General features: G+C 44.9%; 1 protein-coding gene across 8 annotated transcripts in view; it reads right to left on the bottom strand.

Moving 5' to 3' along the window:
• Positions 1-17094, bottom strand: part of DDAH1 (dimethylarginine dimethylaminohydrolase 1) — a 132140-nt gene that overhangs the window by 74744 nt on the left and 40302 nt on the right. The window contains exon 1 of one of the 8 annotated variants that reach the window (XM_085024229.1): positions 625-1046. The exons of the other annotated variants lie outside the window; for them this stretch is intronic. The gene's annotated coding sequence lies outside the window, so the exon portion shown is untranslated. Of the gene's footprint in view, positions 1-624; positions 1047-17094 lie in introns of those variants that run through there. 8 annotated transcript variants of the gene reach the window in all.

Below are 17094 nucleotides of genomic sequence, written 5' to 3'. Positions count from 1 at the left end.
CAACACTGTAAATCAACTAGATGTCCATAAAACTTCTAAAAATGAAAAAAAAAGAGCTCTGCTTTTAGCCACTTTATCTCCTCCTCTTCTTCTCCTTCTGTCTCTTTCTTTTTTTTTTTTTTGCATCTTTTGTTTGGGCGGGGGTGAAATATTCAAACAACAAAGATTAGCTGAAAGATCCCCCTTCCCCTTCTGGTCTTTCCAACTCAGACAGAACCACGGTCATCAATCTGGAGTATTCGCTTTCATGCTGCTTTCTGAACATTTACATAGTTCTATCAATCTTACATATAATATATCAGTTACATCAATAAACAGATAATTTTGATTTTTGGTTATTTTCTCTGTTTAGTATATTGTCACATATTGTTCTACAAATTACTTTTTTTAAAAAAAGAACTTCTTAGAAATCTTTCCATATCTGTATATATAATTCTACTTTTTAAGTAATTGCTAAGGATCATTTCATAATATGTAGCTTACTATCAGAAATAGGGCACATTACACACATCTACCAAAAAATGTAGCTGTTTTTCCAGCATGAGCTGGATGGACAAACAGAATGAAACAAAATGTACGAAAAAGTACAGATGAGTAAGGATACTGAGTGTGATTTTTACTTACTTTGTTGATGACACTTTTATGATCTGACGCAACAGAAGCTGTGAGTGGGCTGGTTACACTGGATGGTGTGGACCAACCAGCAACAACTGGGGAATAAAGTGCAAAGGCTGGGAGCTTCCGAGAAGGGGCCGTCAGCGTGGGAATCACAACAGGGAGAGAGAACTCTGGGGGGCGAGCGTGAATAGAACACACACGTTCCCTGGCCTCAGAGAACCAACCGCCGAACTCCAGGCCCCACCAACTTCATCACCTGCCTTCTGGGCCCACAGTCCCTGCTGGTCCAGACTCAGATCTAAGCACATCTCTGCCTAGAGAAACACTGTCATCATTTTCCATTAAACTGCAGTACAGGAGAGAGCAGGACCATCTCGGCTTGGCATTCAGGCTGACCTGCCGATTTGTTTCCTGCTACTTTAAGTTCCGGTCACATGAACTTTCCTACTGTTCTGTAGAGATGCTGTTACATTTCTATGCTTTTTCACACAGCCTAAAAAAAGGTTATTTCCCTGTCTCTGTCTGGAACTTCTGCTCATCATTCTAGACCCAGCTCAAACGCTGCCTGTTCCCTACACAGCAGGCCGGTGCTTCTGTGCTCCGAGAGCAGTCTGTGTCGCCTCCATAATGGCATTCGCTGCTGCTTCAGCATCATCTGCAACGCATATGTGAGCTGTCAACTCTTTTTACAGGGAATGCTACTTATTGGGCAAAACCATTTTGAGGGTACTCTGCTGATGTTTCATTGAAACATAAGCTATTAGTCATATGAGACCCATGGCTCCACTGCACTTCATCCCAACTTGACTTGCTAAGCTAAAAGAGAACTAGGCAGATCCAATCCTTATTATAATCATAGCAGTTTTCCTTCTGTACATACCAACACATATAATGAAAAGATAGAGCTAAAGAAATTCCCTTAAAATTGAATGTTTATCTCCTTTTGAGGAAAGGGAAAATGAGATTAATATTGAATATTTTTAGGTTTAAATATGATTTGGTTTAGAATGCATATTTTGAATATGGTCTTAAAGATAAGGAGTTGTCACTGTGGTGTAGTGGGTTACGAATCCAACTGCAGTGGCTCAAGTCACTGTGGAGGTGGGGGGTTTGATCTCCAGCCTGGCACAGCGGGTTAAAGGATCCAATGTTGCTGCAGCTGCAATGAAGGTCACAGCTGTGGCTTGGATTCAGTCCCTGGCCTGGGAACTTCCAGATGCTGTGACTGCAGCCATTAAAAAAAAAAAAAAAAAAAAAAAAAAAAAAAAAAAAAAAAAAAAGGAGTTCCTGTTGTGGTGCAGCAGAAACAAATTGGACTAGCACCCCTGAGGATGCAGGTTCGATTCCTGGCCTTGCTCAGTGGGTTAGAGATCCAGCATTGCCATGAGCTGTGGTGTAGGTCGCAGACATGGCTCGGATCCTGCATTGCTGTGGCTGTGGCATAGGCCAGCAGCTGCAGTTCCGATTGGACCCCTGGCCTAGAAACCTCCATAAGCCGTGGGTGCAGCCCTAAAAAGCAAGAAAAAAAAAAGATAATATGTAGTGGTAGGCAGGACCTAGTCCCAAGAATATTTTAATTCTCGATCTGACTTAGCTTCATCTCATAAGTAATTAAACCTTTTCTTCTTTGATGGACCATCAAGGCAAGGAAGTCAGTGAAAAGGATCCCCTTGCTTCTGGTGTAACGACCTTGGGTAAATGGACCAACAAGGTCTGTGAAGGGGCTGCTGAACCAGGGAGACACCAGAGAAGCACAGGCTCGGCGCCAGACAGTCTTGTTCACCCAGGGCTCTGAGACGACGTCTTGAGACCAACTCTGTGCAATTACACTCTTCACAGGTCCTCCTACTGAGTGCCTGGAGGGACCCAGACCAGCCCACAAATGAGCACATCACCAAAGCCACTGCAGAACCTGGGAAAATATTCAGCCACTGTCATCCGTGAAACATACCAAAACAGTCTGACAGAGAAGTAGCAGTCTGAGAAACAGCAATAAATTGTTACGACTGTCTGAATTAAAATTTCAGGCAGTTTTTAATTAATTAATTTCATTTTTAATTTTTGGCCACACCCATGGCAGGTAGAAGTTCCCTGGTCAGGGCCTGAACCCACACCACAGCAGTGTCAATGCCAGACCCTTAGCCCACCGAGCCGCCAGGGAACTCCTTCACACAGGCAGCTTTTGAGAACAGAATTATTGCCTAAGAAAGGTATGCTCGAGATTTTGTTTTTGTTTTGCTTTTTAGGGCGTGGTTTTTAGAACCGTTATTGTCACAAAGTAGTTTGAGGAACTAGAAGAATTAAAAATTAAACATCTGGAACAACTGCAAGGAGTAGCTTAGAATAAGATGAAAAAACCTGCAAGTGATAAGGTCAAGTAGAACAAAGAAAAGACTTCATATAGTGGGAAACCAATTAGGATAGTAACAGACCTGCCCGAAGCAGGGTGCCTGGCCAAGTCAGCGTGGACCCTGGTTTATGCTGAGCTGGGTGGATTATCACCCTGTGCTGTCACAGAGTCATTCATGTCTGGATCCCAGCCCTTAGCAAAACGGTTGCTCAGCACATCTGTCTAGACCCAGATGCCAGGACGGCCGGCAGGGAGCTCTGCTGGGCCCGAACAGAAAGCCTGAGAGACACCTGCAGTCCTGAGCGAGGCCACGATGACCACTGCCGAGCCAAGCGAGGGGGACGCGCCGCTCACTACGAGGCTCCCTGCGGGGACCGCTGCTGAGGGCTTCTATGTCTGGTCATGCTGGCTTCTGCTTTTAAAGGGGAAATCTTAAGAAACCAGAGGAAGATCGGCTGAGACCTCTGCCTCGGCACCACAGAGGCCAATCAACAGCTAGAGAGGACATCAGAAATGGACAAAAGCAGAGCCTCTACCCCACCCAGGCCTGGAGGAATTTTCCACACTGATATCATCACGGCTTCTTCTAAATGATCCTGCCAATGTGGACTGTACTTGCAGAATTTAGGAGAAAAAGAGGCATTAGGCTGATTTTTAATTCCTCCATGTACTAAATTCCAGGCGTCATGCCAGTGGTCGGAAACAGAAGATGTTTTTTAAAAATTAGTTTAAAACATGTAAAGGCTTGGGATGGCCTCTCATTTGTTATGAACTGTCCTTGTAATTCAACTCTATCCAACAACAAGAGTTTATTGAGTGTGGAGGCTACTGTTCTAGATGCTCGAATGCTATTCGTCAAATGATATAGACCAACACAGAAATAAGCAACCTGCTCTTGGAACGCACTGAATTTTTACCTTGTAGGATCGTCTGCCAATCGTTTGTCCCCTTAACAAACCACGATCCCCCGTTCCCTCCTGAGTGGGTAAGCGAGCTTTCCCACGACAAGAGTCTCGGCCACTACGGCCGCTGTGCGTCTGCTTGGTCATTTCCCACCCACGGCTCTTCCACTCTTCCTCACCGGCCACAGGTGAGCCGTGGCTCCAGAGTCCCCCTCGGTTCCCTCCTAATGCCACACCGTCCCACCCTCTTTGTGTCCAGGGCACCTGCTCCTCTGCCCTCAGCAGTGGGGAGACGGGGTGTGTGTGTGTGTGTGTGTGCAAAGCATGAAGCTGTTTCCCTGGAGATGACGAAGCCTCTCGAGAGCACAGACAGTGACTACGTATGACCTGAGGAACGGTCACCCTGTTAATGTGCTCTGGAATCGACAGGTCCAGTACAATGTAAAACAGGAGTTCCTGCTGTGGCAAGGTGGGTTAAGGATCCAACTGCAGCAGCTCAGGGTGTTGCAGGGGCGCAGAGTCAACCCCCGGCCGGTGCAGTGAGTTAAAGGAGCCAGCAGTGCTGAAGCCACACAACGGTTAAGGAGCAGCTGTGGCTCAGGTTCAATCCCTGGCCTGGGAATTTCCATATGCCATGGCCACAGCCAAAAAAAAAAAAAAAGTAAATTAATTATTGTGAATAATTTGGTAGAAGAACTTATAAAATTAAAGAAATTTTAAAACTCTATGGTGTTACTTAATAGAACCTACATGTCACCTTGCCACAGTTTTTTGATGGACTCAAGGAAACATAGTGCCCTTCAAGAAACTGAACCGAATGTCTGAAAACCAGGAAGGAAAGGAAATTTACTTATAGTTTGACCGTATAAGGACACTGGATCCCAGTCCTGTGAACCTGTGCCTTTGCACATATTTTTTGCAGCTGCTGATACACTTCAGAGCCAAAGCTGAGCTTTGAAAGTTTGGATTCCTGTGTGTTGTGATAATCAGCTGGGGTTTGGAAATGCCTTCAAAAATCTAATGCTCTGGCACGTTCACAAGGCTTCTGAAAAAACAATTTAACATCTGGAATCAAGTATTTTGTGAAAGTCCAAGACAGAAAGAGCAAAGAACATTTTTTTTCAGTAACAGTTAAAATGTGGCACTTCCCTCTCCTCCATCGGATTTTATAACGACTGTGAGGTGACTTGTAATAAATATGGAATAGAAGCAAGGTGTAGACAGCTGGGTGCTGTAAATATTTATCACTGAAAGTCTTTCCCAAAAATGCCTCTTTAGTCTTTCATACATTTTGTCTTCTAAAATTCAATTCTGTAGAAGAAACAAATTATCCAAGTCAAGCCTGCTTCCTTTAGCCTTTTAAAGGGACTGCTGAGTGAGAATTGAGTAAAGAATATGTAGAATTCATCTTTCACCTTTTCCCACAGGCTTTAGAGGAGGGCAAAGGCAACGACTGAGCATGAATACGTCCTAAGTCGGAGGGCCATGGAACCCAGATGGAATGCAAAGAGAAGTGGTTATTTCTAACTGAATGGTTACTGAGTCGCTACAGAGTTTAGAGTTTTTTTTTTTTTTTTTTTTTTTTTGCTTTTTAGGGTCACACCCAATACATATGGAAGTTTCCAGGCTAAGGGTTGAATCAGAGCTACAGCTGCCGGCCTACACCACAGCCACAGCAACGCAAGGTCCACGCTGCATCTGCAACCTACACCACAGCTCATGGCAACAACACCCGATCCTTTACCCACTGAGCGAGGCCAGCGAACCCTCAAACTCATGGATCCTAGTTGGGTGCGTTAACCATTGAGCCATGCCGGGAATTCCCTAGATACTGTTTAAAACAACATATTAAAGCGCCCTCTCTACTAAAATGGTAATTGATGACATCTTCTGAGGCTTAACATGTGTCAGGCACTTCCAAAATAATCCCTACCGTCCTCTTTTCTCGTGACGGGTAATTAAGACAGTGGGGCCGTGGAAGGGAGGCAAAGAGAGCAGCGACTCGGGAGGGAGAGCCCAGAAGCAGGGCACAGCCACGCCCAGGGCACGGGGCGACAGCGGGCATGGTGGGGGAGCAGGCAAAGGAGGAAGAGTCAGCAGGGATGCCGGGAGAGTAAAAAAACGAAGAGAAAGAAGTCGGATCTCACGCAACGTAGAAGAGTACATTTCCAGGGACGAGAGGTCTTAAATTTCAAAGACAAAAGTTCACGCTTTAAGAAGACACTATAGAAAGGGCATCTAATCACATCAAAACGAAGAGCTCCTTCACCAGGAACCACGCAGAGTAAAAGTTAAACCACAAACCTGCACAGATTTTGAAGACAAGCGCCAACAAACGACGCCTTCAGAACTTATAAAGAACTCCTTTGAAAGAGGGAAAGCAATTCACAACAAGTCCAGGTATTTCAAAGAAGTGGAAGAGACCCACACAGTGCCTACCCCTACCCCTAGCACATGAGGCACCCCAACAATATCAGCTGAATGCGTGAAAACACGAATGGCTCATCAACGTATAGAAAATATCCAGGAGTTCCCGTCGTGGCGCAGTGGTTAACGAATCCGACTAGGAACCATGAGGTTGCGGGTTCAGTCCCTGCCCTTGCTCAGTGGGTTAACGGCGTTGCCGTGAGCTGTGGTGTAGGTTGCAGACGCGGCTCGGATCCCGCGTTGCTGTGGCTCTGGCGTAGGCCGGGGGCTGCAGCTCCGATTAGACCCCTAGCCTGGGAACCTCCATATGCCGCGGGAGCTGCCCAAGAAATAGCAAGAACAACAACAACAACAACAAAAGACAAAAAAAAAAAAAAAAAAAAAAAGAAAAAAGAAAATATCCAGCCTCACTGGTCATCAGGGACACAAAAGGAAAAGCACAACGGGAGAGCATACTCACTGCTCTGGAAGGAACTAGAGCCAAGTAACATCGAGTGTCAGAGGGATGTGATGCTGGGGGACATGAACAGGATCGGCCACCGGGCAGGCACGGTGGCTGACTCAGTACAGCTGAGCACCCGACAAGCCGGCGCTGCTCCCGGATTCCACCCGAGAGGCGCCCGTGGACGTGCGGCCCAGAAAGCAGGCAGGACTGCTCACAGCAAGACACTAGAGACAAGGCAAGCGTAAACTAGCAGTAAAACGGATGAATAAATTGACTGTATCTGCACCCTGGAATACACTGCACAGTATGGTACCCCAAGAAAGCACATGAAAACAGAAAGTATGATTCTGTTTATAGAAAGTTTGAAAACAGACAAAACTAAACACTGTATGATTTTGGAGGAAAAAAAATTACACGGATGATTAAATTATAAAGAGAAACAAGGAAATAAGTTAACATCAAATTCAGATGAGTGGTTACCCCTGGGGGAGGATTGTGCGTGGGGGGGCATTATTCAGGGGCCTTCTGAGGTTTTTTCCTTAATTTGTGTAATAAATACACAAGTGTTTTATTATTTCTCTGTAAGCTGTTCAATATTTTTTTCCTGGCCACCCTATGGCATATGGCGTTCCCAAGCCAGGGATCAGGTCCAGCCACAGTCGTGACCTACACAGCAGCTGTGGCGACACTGGATCCTTAACCCATTATGCTGGGCCAGGGATCGAACCTGCGTCCCAGGGCTCCAGAGCCACAGTGGAAACTCCTCAGTTATGTTTTCTAATAGTCTTCTGAACGTATAATATTATTTAATAATTACAGAATCACATGTGGGCTGCATTTTTAAGTAAATCAAATTCTAGCTGAATCCCACCTTAGGACTTATCTATCTGCATAAATTGTATCATGAACGTCTTAGTAAAGCAACTAAAATAATGCCCTAATTTATCTATGGTGATATTCACATTTTTGAGTTTCGAGTTTGCTTGTGTTAGAACATGTTTGCATAACATTTACTTCCAGGTATGACGAAAAGAACCTTCTCTGAATTTTTTACTTTAGAGTCCCTCACTCAGTCTCTGTGCCTCTGATTTTGCTTTTTCCTTCTATAAATGGTATCTGCTTAGTTTGATTATCCACAGGGAGATGCACATTCCCAAATGATATTTATTTCAAAACAAGTATTTTTAATTTCCAGAGGCGTTTCGAGCGGTGCAGTCGGAGCTGGAGTGGTCAGAGGACTGAACTGGACCCTTCACCGAGGTTCTCCGCGGCTCCCGCAGGCTACGTTCCTGCTTAACAGCAGGCCAGAGCGCCTAGGACTTCAGCTTCCAGAAGATAGTTTTTGTGGATGAAACCCACCAACCGTGAAATGATGGAAGTAGGAAGTACCAGGCGAAAAAATCTGAGCTTAGTGAAGGGGCTCCGTGGGCGCGTGGAGATGAATCCGAGGCCTCCGCGCCCAGCTGGTGGTGCTGGAAGGCGGTGGGGAGCAGAGCGTGCAGCCAGGGCTGGCTCCTGCCAAGGACAGCGGCCTCCTGGCACGGCGGGGTCGGTCCTGGGCTGCCTGCGTGGGAGGGAGGTGATGGCCAAGCCCCACTCGTGGAGAGACAAGGGGCTCAAGAAGCCTGTGCCCTGGGAATTTTGGTCCCCGTCACTCCCATCACGACAGTCCCACTTCCAACGTCACCACCGAGACTCTCCCAACGTGGGCAGGCCCCGCCTCCAGGCAGGTGTCTAGACCGTCTTCAACTCAGCTGACTGAGGACGCCAACCACAGTTTCTGGGAGTGTAAGCAAACACGATCCTTCGAAGAAAACCAAGCTTAGAATGAATCCCATCTCATTCTGGGGAAATCTTAAAGCCTTAAAATAATCTCCTTTACCCATCTTCATACAAAACTCCACTATAATCAGGAGCATCTTCCTAAAGCTTCATCCAACCCAGAAAGAGTGCAACCATCCTGCACGGTCACCTAGAACCCCCCCCCCCCAGGGCACCCATTCAACGTATTTGCCCTAAAAAAGCCGTCTCCCTCCTGAACTGAAGAACAAACTGAGGACACCCACTGCCATGTGTGCAAAAGACTTACAAAGGGCTCCGATTTGAAAACAAAAAATAAAGCAAAAGTTCACGTCGTCTGAGATTCTTTAAAAGATGGTCTTCAGCCATGTCCCGCAGAGGAAGTGTCAAGTGTATCTACATGCCACGCGCCCGTCCACTCATGACCACGAACAACGGCCGCTCTGCGCAAAGACGAGCAAATGGTGGCAAAAGATAAGCTTTCAGAGTTGGATGAGGACGCGCGCAGCGACCCGGTCCACAGAGCTCTGTGAGAACACCGCACAGCTTCATCTCTTTGGCGCTCCTTTGTTATTAAGCTGCAGATAAGATCCCAGACCGAACACCAAGCCCACATTTGGTCCAGTGAGAGCCTTATCTCAGCAACTGGACCCACTGTCTTCACAAAACTGGCCCCAGGAAAGTATTTCCCCCTTTTGCCCTGACAATTCGGGGTCTCCCTTCAGTGCGGAAAAACAGTGTAAGCACCCGAGGTCAATTTCTCTTCTGCCCCATTAGAATAAGACCAATAAACCTCAGAAAAACAACAAGTTATGAAGTTCCTTAAAAACAAATGCCTTTTTATATGGTTTTCATTACATAATTTGACACATCTGGGGTTTATAATTTACAGGGACAGAAAGCGAAAGGTCATTAATTTGGTCTGGAATGAGGGGAACTTTATGATCTCAAATCTGGTGGAACACAATTTATGGACCAAAGAGCAGGGAAGGCCTCACATGTCCTGGGGATTTAATATTTCATTTACATATTTCAGTTAAAGGGCCACGTTTTCAGAGCAGGCCATACAGTTTTCATCTTTCACATTCTCATTTGGGCAGGCTGAAAAAACAATGTAGCAATCTTTCGGCTGCTGGAAAAGCCCTTCTTGGCATTCAGAATTGCGGCCGATGCAACTCTGAGCACGATTCCTGCTTTCTTGGCCCATCTGAACTGGCTCCTGGTTCCGGAGGTCGAAGCCCCGAGACGGCCACGTGTGCCAGGAGCGGCCCTCGCCACCCGAGGGCACAGGTGGTCACAGCCCAGGACAGCGGGAGCGGTCGGCCTGCCCAGCCTGGCTCTGCTCTCCTCGCTGCGCGTACGTGGGCCGATGCCTCCTGAGCAAGAGGGTGGCCGTCGTCCATTCCTCTGTCCACAAAAGCCTGTTACCCATCCAGCCCCATCTTCCCCTCCTGGGAGAACCAGTGAGGTGGGGTCTGTAATAAACTGAGCACAAGTTTCACAGGGAAAACATACGCTGACAAATGGCAAATGCAATGGTTTTTCCTGGGAAAAAGCCACTCCAGCTGGAGAAGAACTTCAGCCTTGCAAGACTCCGGGGATCATGCACACGGAACTTAACACGCATGCGTTTGCTGGGTTGTGCAATGGACGGGCCCTTAGGACAGCAGCAGCAAGAAAGTCTGGACAACATTTAAAAAAAAAACTATTTTGTTTTTAGGTCAGTTTGAGATTTATAGAAAAATTGTGAAGCTGATACAGACAGTCAAAACCAGTTTTCCCTACAATTAACACCTTACATTCGTACGGTACTTTTGTTCCCAGTATTGATTGATGTGTTGTTAAGAACCAGTACTGAGACAGTTTTCTCCACAAATCCAGGCTTTACTGGGGTCGCCTTAGTTGTACGCTGATGCCTCTGTCTGTCTCAGGACCCCATCCAGGGCACCAAACTCCTTTCAGCCACATGTCTCCCAGGCGCCTCTTGGCTGTGACGGTTTTTCAGAATGTCCTTGTTTTGACGACTTTGACAGTTTTGGGGTGTGCTGGTGAGGTATGCTGTAGGAATGTCCCTCGGTTTGGGTTTGCCTGAGAGTTTTCTCATGCAGGCCTGGGTTTTATGGTTTGGGGGGAATGGAGGAAGACCCCTCTTTGCTCGCACTATATCTAGAGCACCTTCTGTCGCCTCCCCGTTGCTGATGCTGGCCTTGCCCCCGGCGGAGGCCGTGGTGTCGGCTCTCTCCCCTGTGAGGTCACCGTCTCTTCCCTCGTCCCTCCTGTACCTTTGGGAGGAAGTCACTGTGCAGCCTACACCGAAAACGGGGCAGTTTCGCTCTATCTCCTGGAAGGCAGGTGATCTACACACATTATTTGGAATTCTTCTGCCACGTGTATTTATTTATTCAATCATGCATTTGTGACCATGTGAGCTCAGGGAGTTATTTTACACTTTGGGTTATAATCATGCATTTTCTACGCTCTGTTGCTCCAGTTTTCCCTCTTCCGCCATCGGGAGCTCTTTCGATTAGTCCTGTGTCCCTCTGTCGTACTCCATAGTCCGCGCGTGTGTTAAGTATCTCCTGATTTCCCGGCATGACAAGATGATGCAAGCTCACCGTGGAGACTTCCTGATCTAGTCCCGGGATCGGCTGTTTCCCCAAGGAGTCCTGGTCCCTTTTATGGGGGGATGATCTGGGCGCACCGTACGGTCATGGCGACGTAGTGCTATTACGAGTAGGTCCTCCCGGCTGGTAGAGTAAGAAATATATTTGCATATATTAACCCATGTATATACATATACCTATAAATATTTCTATATGCAACCATCTGTATTTATAGGAAGCTAAACATGAATTCATACCAATGTCTCCAACTCTGATTTATTACTGTAGGGAATCATTCTAGCTTTTCTTGCTTATTTTAAACTCTTACTGCAACAGTGAGAAACATAGCTTCTACCATCTGTCATCCATGACTTAATCGTTCAACTCCAGTGTGCATGCGTAGCAAGAATCCTGGTATCTCCAAGGGAAAAAAATGCCAACTATTGTACAGTGCTCGTGTACTGTTTCTTTTGCTTTTACCCTTAGAGCTTCCACTCATTTCCAAAGCACTAGGTCAGCAGCTCTCTCCCTTCCGTGAGGCTGTGTCATGCCCTGTAATATAGAGAGCTTGGTTTTTAAAATCACATTCTTTTTTCCATCCTGGGGCTCCCAATCTTCCAAATCTTTCTTTTAAATTGAAGCTTCGCCCATTTGCAATGTTGTGTGAATTTCTGCTGTACAGCAAATGATTCAGTTGTACATAAGTAATATACATAGTCCCTCTTTTTGAACACATTCTTTTCCATTATGGTTTAACACAGGACAGCGAATGCGGCTCTCTGTGTCATACAGCAAGATCTTGCTGACTGTCTCTCCGCGTGTTACAACTGACATCCGCTAACACCAGCCTCCCCCAGCCCTCCCTCGAATCCCTCCCCCTTGACAACCACAAGTCTGTTCTCGGTCTGTGTCTGTGAGTCTGTTTCTGTTTTGTAGAAAGGTTCATTTGGGCTGCATTTTTGATTCCACATATATAAGCGATATCATATGGTATTTGTCTTTCTCTTTCTGACTTACTCCACTTAGCATGATAATATCTAGTTGCTACAAATGGCATTATTTCATTACTTTTGATGGCTGAGTAGTATTCCACCGTGTACATGCACCACATCTTCTTCCTTCATCTGTTGATGGACATTTAGGTGGTTTCCAGGTCTCGGCTATGGCGAACAGAGGTGCCATGAACATAGAGGTGCATGTGTCTTTTTGAATGAAAGTTTTGTCTGGATATATGCCCAGAGCAGGATTGCTAGATCATATAATTCTATCCCCAGTTTTCTGAGGAAGCTCCATACTGTTTTCCAGAGTGGCTGGACCAACTTATATTCCCACCAACAATGGAGGAGGGTTCCCGTTTCTCCACATCCTCTCCAGCACCAAATGGTTGTTTGCTTTTTTTAAAATGATTTTTACCTTTTCCATTATAGCTGGTTTATAGTGTTCTGTCAATTTTCTACTGAACAGCAAGGTGACCCAGTTACACATACATGTACACATTCTTTTTTCCCACACTATCATGCTCCATCATAAGTGACCAGACATAGTTCCCAGGGCTACACAGCAGGATCTCATTGCTTATCCCTTCTGAAGGTAAGAGTTTGCATCTATTAACCCCAAATTCCCAATCCAGCCCACTCCCTCCCCTTCCCCCTTGGCAACCGCAAGTCTGTCAAATGTTTTTTTCAAAGTCCGCATACACTGAAGTGCACTCTTTGTGCTGTAATGTCCTGCTCTAAGGGTTCTGACACACGCGTCATGGCCTGTGTCCGTTAAGAGGATCATACAGAGCAGGGCCCCTGCCCCACAGATTAACCTCTGTGTCCCATATTTAACTCTCCTCTCTCCTGGAACCCTGGCAGCCACTGACCTTTTCACTGTCACTACATTTTGTCTTTTCCAGAGTATCCTGTAATTGCAATAATATTGTGCATAGTCTCTTCAGTCGGGCTTCTCGCACTTTAAATATGCATTTAAGATCCACAGACATCCTTTCATGGCTGTATGGCTCATTTCTCAGTTTTAATACTCACCTTCCTTCAGATGTACCATATGAGAGCCCAGCCACCTAGGTAGGGACATCTTGGCTGCTTCCAGTTCGCTTCCTTCTTCTTTTCTTTTTTTCTTTTTTTTTTGGGGGGGGGTGTGCTATTGCAAATGGTATTTTTTTTTCAATTTCAAATTCAAATTGTTTGTTGTTGGTATACAGGCACGCAGTTAACCTGCATGTCAACGTTGTGCCTGAGATCTTACCATGCTCTATTAATTCCAGAAGATTTCGGTTTTTGGTTCTTAGTCAATTCTTTGGGGTTTTACTATGCAGCAATTATGGTACCTACAAACAAACGAAGGACAGTTTTGTTTCTTCCTCCTAATCTGTAAATTTTTATTTCCTTTCTTGTTTTACAGCACCATCTAGGACTTTCAGTACAACGCTGAACAGTAGTGACGAGAGAGAGATAATCTCTGCCTTGTTCCTGATCTTGGGGGGAAATACCTGGGTTGTTACTATCAAGTATGTGTTAGCCGTAGAGTTTTGTGGAGGGTTTTTGGGTAGATATTCTTTATTAAGTTAAAGAAGTTCCTTGCCATTCCTAGTTTTTGTTGAGAGTATTCTTTTTAGTCATGAATGAGTGCTGGATTTTGTCAAATATTCTTTTCCTCATGCATTATTGTAATCATTTAATTTTCCTTCCTTATCTGTCCCTGTGGTAGATTACACCCAGTGATTTTCAAATGTTGAATCAGCCTCATATAACCTGAAATAAGGGCCACTCAGTCATGGCATGTAACTTTTTGTACAGGTAGTGGATGCAATTTGCTAACACATTGCTGAGGCTTTTTGTATCTGTGTTCATTAGAGATACTGGCCTGCATCCAGTGTTCCTTTTTTCTTTATCTGGTTTGGCTGTTAGGGTAACACTTGTCTGAGAATGAGTTAGGAAGTATTTCTCTGCTTCTACTTTCTGGAAGATTATAGAGAATTGGTGTCAGTTCTTCCTTAAATATTGGGTAAAATCACCAATGAAACCAACAGGACCTGGTGCTTTTTTTTTGGTTTGACTTTGAAGGTTACTGCTCACATGGGGACGAGATGGCAAAGACTCTGGGACTTGTGAGACTAGGGTATCATGGATTACAGAACCTGAAATAGCCACGTTTTTCTGCAAATATGAACTAAGCTGATAGCTGTCAACACATAAGTACAGATGTAAGTATGGGAAGGAAGACCTTTGTAAATAAAGTGTAGTGGGCATGATTCGTTTTTTAAAACCCATTCCTTTTTTTCCTTTCCTTAGCCAGTATCTTCATTTTCTCAAATGTTAAAATGGGTACCATCATCTCCCTCCTCTTTAATCCCCATGGGTACATAATAACAAAATACCAATTATTTGAGTTCCGAAAGGACTTAACATACACCATATGTCACCTCTCTACAGGAAATGTCTAAACTCTGAGATAATAAATTTATTCATTTATTTTCCATTTTTTTATAGTTGATTTACAATGTTCTGTCAATTTTTGGTATACAGCAAAGCAACCCAGTCATACATCTATATATACATTCTTTTTCTCACATTATCCCCCATCATGTTCCATCACAAGTGGCTAGATACAGCTCCCTGTGCTATACAGCAGGACCTCATTGCTTATCCACTACAAATGCAAAAGTTTGCACCTACTAACCCAAAAGTTCCAGTCCATCCCACTCCCTCCCCCTCCCCCTTGACAACCACAAGTCTAAAAAAAGTGTTTCTATATTTTCCAAAGTTTCTCCAATGAATGTATTAATTATATAATAGAAAGAAATTTCAAAATAAAGAGGAATCTATCTTTGCCTTTCCTTTCTAGTTTATCAATGTAAAACAAGAGGCAAGTGTAAACTGCAGAAAAGGCATAAGAATTGCATTCGTTATACAAACAACAGCAAAAATCATGACGCCCAGGCTACCATCTCAAGCTGTCTGTACGACAGAATACACTTTTCTGGAAAACCGACTTGGGCTCTGCCAAGAAGCTTTCACTATTTTAATTATTGAGATCATGCAACATTGCTTTTAAATAAAACATGTCTTTACAGTTCACTTCCAGGTGAGCTGCCAGGTCATATTATCTGCCGAATGAAGTTATACTTTCTATAGATTACCCTGCAGCGCTTTCATATTGAAACCAAAATCTCATTCTAAGAGTGCATGTTTCACATTTTTATTTCTTAAAGGCAAGACTTCCCTTCTTTCCTTATTTCCCTTTCCAAATTTCCAAGTTAGCAGCTTCCTGATAAGTCAGTGTTTCTTAGGTGTTTTCTTTTGACTGACTTAAATTCGCATCCCTCTCCACTGCATATACATCTCAAGTGCCTATGGGCAGTCATGTCAGTCATCTCTCAGGCAGATTTCTAAGGATGGATAAATTAGAGCTAAACTGTTCTAGTTTGAATGAGTGCCTCGGCCAACACAAACGGAAACTCTCGCCCACTTAATTAGAGAGCGCATTCTTAAGCAGAAGTACCAGAAAACTCAGGTAAACCACTGTTTTCCGACCCCGATCACCACCAGTCTGGGTGGTATATATAAACTTACAGATCAAGTTTGGGATTTTACATCATAAAATGTTTCTTTGCAAGAATTTAAATCTGAGGATAAGAAAGTTATTGCAATTTTCCACGGCAGTTTAAAACTTCCCCCTAGAGTATACACTTAGTTTGGTTAGTGAGCTGTTTTAATACAATGCTGGCTTATGGTCTTAAAGAATTCTGGATTAGGCTCTCCAAGTTTAGACCTTGTATCCACCTTGTATTAGCAGAGTGACCTTGGTCAAGGGCAGTTACTTAATTATCCTGTCCCTCAGTCTTCTTTCTTTCTCTTTAAAAACAAAAAAATTTTTTTGTCTTTTTGTCTTTTCTAGGGCCACTCCCACAGCATATGGAGGTTCCCAGGCTAGGGGTCTAAACGGAGCTGTAGCCACCGGCCTACACCACAGCCACAGCAACGCCAGATCCGAGCCGCATCTGCGACCTACACCACAGCTCACGGCAGTGCCAGATCCTTAACCCGCTGAGCAAGGGCAGGGATCAAACCCGCAACCTCATGTTTCCTAGTTGGATTCGTTAACCACTGAGCCACGACAGGAACTCCTGTCCCTCAGTTTTCTATCTGAAATACAGACATTCATTCATTTAAAACATTTAGAAACTTTTATTCATTCAAAAAATATTAACGGAGTCTACTCCATCCTAACTGCTGGGGATACGGCAGTGAACATGAGTCAAAGCCCTGTCCTCGGGGACCTGACACCGATCCATGGCCGGTAGGATGATTTCAGGCCCTTCTTCATGGGATCGTTATGAGAATTAAATCAGTTAACTACATACGAAAAACTCAGGGTAGGGTCTGGCACACAACGAGAACTCACTGAATGTTAGCCATCATCATCACTATCTGATGTTTAATTTTCACAAAAAGCTTTCCTCTCCTCTTTTCCCCATTCCCTGTCTCCTTGGAACCCAGAAACAACAGATGAAATCAGTTCCGTGCGACATCACCGAGCCGCAGTCTCCTCGCCTGTAAAGTGGTGATAGCTGAGCTCTCCAGCCCAGTGCTGGTACAAAATCACATGAAACCATTCACATGAAAGCGCTGCTACATATCATCAACTGCTGCGCAGGCTACACAGGTCATTATGCAGCTTCTGGCGTCGGTCCTTACATTCCCAAGTGCCTCACGACACGTTCAGTGAGTGAAATGGTCATTTTCGGTGGCATCGGCTGTAAATGGCACGGCCACTTTTCAGCCCATCGTGAAAACGCTTGAGACTGAAGACACCAACCACTTAAAGCAGGTAAGTGGCCGTCAGTTTCCCAACGGCGCCTCTATTCTTGGCTCTCAACACATGGCCCCAGATCTCAACGGTCCTGAAAAACATTAACATTTTCTGCACACAGTCACTTAGGCT

Source organism: Sus scrofa, chromosome 4 (assembly GCF_054392235.1).
Source record: "Sus scrofa isolate SSC_HxYL_T2T_F1_AM1 chromosome 4, Sscrofa_HxYL_maternal_Yorkshire_Landrace_v2.0, whole genome shotgun sequence".
In the NCBI taxonomy this organism is placed as follows: Eukaryota; Metazoa; Chordata; class Mammalia; order Artiodactyla; family Suidae; genus Sus; species Sus scrofa.
Note: the sequence above shows the minus strand (reverse complement) of the source record. Positions and strands in the feature narration are given on the sequence as shown.